The sequence below is a fragment of the Mytilus trossulus genome, chromosome 11 (assembly GCF_036588685.1).
Source record: "Mytilus trossulus isolate FHL-02 chromosome 11, PNRI_Mtr1.1.1.hap1, whole genome shotgun sequence".
NCBI classification, from domain to species: domain Eukaryota; kingdom Metazoa; phylum Mollusca; class Bivalvia; order Mytilida; family Mytilidae; genus Mytilus; species Mytilus trossulus.
Genome location: NC_086383.1, coordinates 58,253,550 through 58,259,549, shown reverse-complemented (window position 1 = coordinate 58,259,549; position 6,000 = coordinate 58,253,550).

Below are 6,000 nucleotides of genomic sequence, written 5' to 3'. Positions count from 1 at the left end.
ATATGATGGTATATAATTATGGAATGAACAATTTGCAGCAGAAGTGACACTTTTGAATTTTCAAAATGGCCGCTGTAACCATGGAAACAGCAAAAATATGAAAAACTTCAAAATGCTTCAAATTTAATGAAACTTATAACTAATGTTGACTAACTTGTGTAGAATTGACTTTTGAGTTTGGAATTTTCAAAATGGCCGCCGTTACCATGGAAACAGCAAAAATATTAAAAAAATCAAAATGCTTCAAATTTAATGAAACTTATAACAAATGTTGCCTAACTTGTGTAGACTTTAATTTTGAGTTTAAAATTTTCAAAATGGCCGCCGTTGCCATGGAAACAGCCAAAATGTCAAAAAAAAAATGTAATTCTTCATATTGAATTAAACTTTACACACACATTATTTGGCATCAATGATACCGCAGAACAATGATGTGGGGTCCGTTTTGGTGACTTTTGTGTTAGCATCCTAACACAGGATTACTTGTTATTATTATTCTTATTTTTCTTTTTCTAACCCCTTAAACGGTCCTACCATTTTCTTGGAAGGAGTAGAGGATGGAAATTTTATATTTTTTCTGGGTATGGGTCTGCATCATGGGGGTTGCAGAACCCAATGTCCATGATACCAGGGTGTCATCTTGGCATAATTAGGGGGGCTCAAAGATGGATGGGGTCAAATTTTCTTTACATTTCCTAAAATTTCTACTGTATATAGAGTAGATGGAATTATATATTCTCTTATGAATATTTAGAGACACATGTTTGCCTCAACTTGGCACTAATTTTATTTCAGTAGGGGGTCTTCATGGCATAATTTTAGGGGGGTGAATTTTCATGGAATATTCTAGAACATCAATGTTAAATTTGTTCTAGAGACATTTCATGGTATAAGATGGTATAGAATTATGGAGTAAACAATTTGCAGCAGAAGTGACACTTTGGAATTTTCAAAATGGCCGCTGTTACCATGGAAACAGCAAAAAAAAGAAAAACGTCAAAATGCTTCAAATTTAATGAAATTTATAACATATGTTGTCAAGCTAATGTACACTTGACTTTTGAGTTTGGAATTTTCAAAATGGCCGCCGTTGCCATGGAAACAGCAAAAATGTCAAAAATTTCAAAATGCTTCCAAATTGATGAAACTTAAGTAGCTGTCTGCCTAAGAATCATGCAAAATCAAAAATTAGTGGCAGACCCATTATTACATATTTCACTGAAATTGGCTGTAATATCAAGAAAAAGATGTAATAATATCATTAAACTTAATAATTCCTACTGATATGGGTCGATTTGGTTTTTATCAGATCAAAACAGATGATTTCTAGTATATCTTGAATTGACTTTTGAGTTTTGAATTTCCAAAATGGCTGCCGTTACCATGGAAATGGTTCAAATGTTAACAAAAAAAATAAAAATCTTCATATTGAATAAAACTTTACACAAACATTATTTGGCAGCAATGATACTGCAGAACAATGATTCGGGGTCCGTTTTGGTGACTTTTGTGTTAGCATCCTAACACAGGATTACTTGTTAAGTCACCAAAACGGAGTTTTGGGGACTTTATGTTTTTGTTCGGTTTCTTATTATTATTATTATTCTTATTTTTCTTTTTCTAACCCCTTAAACGGTCCTACCATTTTCTTGGAAGGAGTAGAGAATGGAAATTTTATATTTTTTCTGGGTAAGGGTCTGCATCATGGGGGGTGCAGAACCCAATGTCCATGATACCAGGGTGTCATCTTGGCATAATTAGGGGGGCTCAAAGATGGGTGGGGTTAATTTTTTTTTACATTTCCTAAATTTTCCACTGTATGGAGAGTAGATGGAATTATATATTCTCTTATGAATATTTAGAGACACATGTCTGCTTCAACTTGGCACTAATTTTATTTCAGTAGGGGGTCTCCATGGCATAATTTGAGGGGGGTGAATTTTCATGGAATATTCTAGAACATCAATGTTAAATTTGTTCTAGAGACATTTCATGGTATATGATGGTATATAATTATGGAGTGAACAATTTGCAGCAGAAGTGACACTTTGGAATTTTCAAAATGGCCGCCGTAACCATGGAAACAGCAAAAATAAGAAAAACATCTAAATGCTTCAAATTAAATGAAACTTATAACATATGTTGTGAAGCTAATGTAGACTTCACTTTTTAGTTCGGAATTTCCAAAATGGCCGCCGTTGCCATGGAAACTCCAAAAATGTGAAAATTTTCAAAATGCTTCAAAATTGATGAAACTTAAAACAAATGTTGCCTGCCATATGTAGACATTACTTTTGACTTTAAAATTTCCAAAATGGCCGCCGTAACCATGGAAACGGCAAAAATGTGAAAAAAATCAAAATCCTTTAAATTTAATCAAACTTTAAACACAGGTTATGTGGCATCATGGATACCGTAAAACAATGATTTGGGGTCCGTTTTGGTGACTTTTGTGTTAGCATCCTAACACAGGATTACTTGTTATGTCACCCCTTTGAAAAAGGGGGGATATATTGTTATTCTACGAATTTTTTCTTCCACACTTTTTGTCCAGCCGAGTTCTCGGAGATGCCTTGACATACATTTATAAAACTGCACCATAATGACAATCCCCATGTGCAGATGTGCACCTTGGGTTTGGAATTTCCAAGATGGCCGCTGTTACCATGGAAACGACAAAAATGTGAAAAACCGAAAAATGGTCCAAATTACATAAAACTTTCAGAACTAATAACTCATCGACAGAAGGCGTGACATCCATCTTGAGAACTTTCAAAATGGCTACCGTTGTCATGGAAACTGTCCAAACGTGAAAAAAACGAAAATAAATCCTTAATTAATTCATAGAAAATAAACCGCTACAGATACGACCAAAAAAACCGTAAGTAGAAAACAGTAGTTTAAACTGTAGAATTCATTGCCGTTGGAATTTTTAAGATAGCTGCTGTTACCATGGAGATAACGCTTAAAGTGCACATTGGACCCATATGGTAAAAAACGTCAAAGTAACATTTTTGTACAGATTTTAACCTCATTCCCGTTAAAATTATATTGTATTGTCATCTGTCTTTAAAATTTTCAAAATGGCCGCCGTTGCCATGGAAACAGCTAAAAAAAAAAAAAAAAAAAAAAAAAAAACTCGAAAATTTGAGACAAAATTCTGTGATTAAGACTATGTGCAAAACGTCTTCTAGAATATGCTAGAAGAAAACTAATACATAATTCAAAGTGCTTCTATTCTATACGAAAATCGTGCTTAAGAGAGAAAATCGCCACTGAGAGAGAGAGAAACACGAAGAGTACACATAATTGACATTTCTGCACTTGCATTAAAGTACACATCCGTTAATTGAACACCTGCAAAAATATACACATTAGCTGAAATCAATCGATAAGCGTGTAATTAAATTGTACAAGATAAAATACATGTATCGTGTGATACGCGAGATATTGAAGAATAAAATGAACAGTTAGTATGCTGCTCCGTCAATATATACACATGTTGTCTGTCCAAGGTCCCCTCTAAAAAGAATAGTAATGTACTAACTCCACGATAATATACTTCAGTATCACGTGACACCACCTTTCTTCTTCGCGCGTGTGTCTAATTTAAGATTTTAAAGAGTTCCTCAACTATATATAGACATCACTCTTAGTCTACGAGAAGAGAAAAGGGGGGGGGGGGGGTCAAAGGCATGTATACTATACGTGCCATGTGACTTTGGTACACTCAAACTGGTTGCTGCTACTGTGACAAAGTCTAGAACGGGGTGACATCCTCCGCTATTGCTTGCAATGGCAAATCTAGTTATTATTATTTTTATTCTTCCACACATTTTGTCCACGCTATTTCTCGTAATTGGTCAGACCCATGTTGATGGAACTATACCATAATGTGAACCGCCATGTGAAGTTGTGCAAGAGACATTGGAATGGTAAACAATGGCCGCCGTTACCATGGAAACTACAAAAATGTAAAAAAAAATCCAAATTTTAAATCTTTCGTTGTAAGAGGCAAAGTCTTGAAAGTTTGAGTAAATGTTGGCAGTGGTGCCCCGAGGTACCAACAGTACTTGAAATTTTCAAAATGGCTGCCATTGCTATGGAAACTGGACAAAAGTTTAACATTGACCCTATGGGAAAATGCATTTAAGCTGCATTTTCTTTAAAAATATAACAACAATTCCACGGAAATCGTAATTAGGAGTATGTGCATAGGGTCACATGCAATGCTGTACTGCTAACATGTACTAGAATATTCTAGAATAAAAATATGTATTTTATTTAATGTGCTTTAAAAGAGAAAATCGCCACCGACAGAACGAGAAACACTCAGAGTACAAATTGCTGACATTTCTGCACTTGCGTTAAAGTACATATCCGCGAATGACACACCTGCTAAAATTTACACATTAGCTGAAATCAATCGATAAACATGTAATTAAATTGTACACGATAAGTTACATGTATTGTGTGATACGCGAGCTATTGAAGAATAAATTGAACAGTTAATACGCCGCTCCGTCAATATATACACATGTTGTCTGTCCAAGGTCCCCTCTAAAAAGAATATTAATATGCTAAGTCCACGATAATATACTTCAGTATCACGTGACACCACCTTCCTACTCGCGCGCGTGTCTAATTTTAGATTTAAAAGGATTCCCAAACTATGTATAGAACTGAAACGTAGTCTACGGAAAAGAAGAAAAAAAAAGGGGGGGGGGGGGGGGGGTAAGAAATGCTGATTCTGTCATGTATAATAGAAATATGTCATTTGACTTTTGTACACTCATAAGTGTTGATGCTACTGTGACAATGTGCAGTACGGGGTGCCATCCTCAGCTATTGCTAGCAATAGCAAATCTAGTTATTATTTTTATTCTTCCACACATTTTGTCCATACTATTTCTCAGAATTGGTCAGACCAATGTTGATGGAACTGTACCATGATATGAACCGCCATGTTATGTTGTGCAAGAGACATTGGAATGGTAAAAAATGGCCGCCGTTACCATGGAAACTGAACAAATGTGAAAAAATCCAGTTTTTTGTTTTGGTGAACTGTTTGGATATGCTTTATCTCAGAATCATTATATTTTAATACAATGTAGGTGCCCACTATATACAGGTGTTGGATGATTTTGACGATCATTGGAACTACTATGTTGTCATGGAAACTACACCAAAAATTTCAAAAATCTCAAAATGCTCCAAACTTAATGAAACTTCACAGTAACGATGAGCAGCATTGGAAGATGTGGAATTTGGCGTTGGAATTTCCAAAATCGCTGTTGTTACCATGGAAACAATGCAAAAAGGTCAAAACTTTGAATTTTCACAGAACATTCCAGAACATCAATGTTAAATTTATTCTACAGACATTAAATGGTATATGATTATGGAGGAAACAAATTGCAGCGGGGGTCTGACTTTGGAATATTCAAAATGGCCGCCGTTACCATGGAAACAGCAAAAATACCAAAAACTTCAAAATGCTTCAAATTTATTGAAACTTATAACAAATGTTGCTCAGCTAATGTAGACTTGACTTTTGAGTTTGGAATTTCCAAAATGGCCGCCGTTACCATGGCTACCGCTCACCTGGCAATAGGGGAAGGGTGCCATCCGCTATTGCTTGCAATGGCAATTCTAGTTATGTCACCCCTTTGAAAAAGGGGGGATATATTGTTATTCTACGAATTTTTTCTTCCACACTTTTTGTCCAGCCGGGTTCTCGGAGATGCCTTGACATACATTTATAAAACTGCACCATGATGACAATCCCCATGTGCAGATGTGCACCTTGGGTTTGCAATTTTCAAGATGGCCGCTGTTACCATGGAAACGACAAAAATGTGAAAAACCGAAAAATGGTCCAAATTAAATGAAACTTTCAGAACTAATAAGTCATTGATAGAAGGCGTGATATCCATCTTGAGAACTTTCAAAATGGCTACCGTTGATATGGAAACAGTCCAAACGTGAAAAAAACGAAAA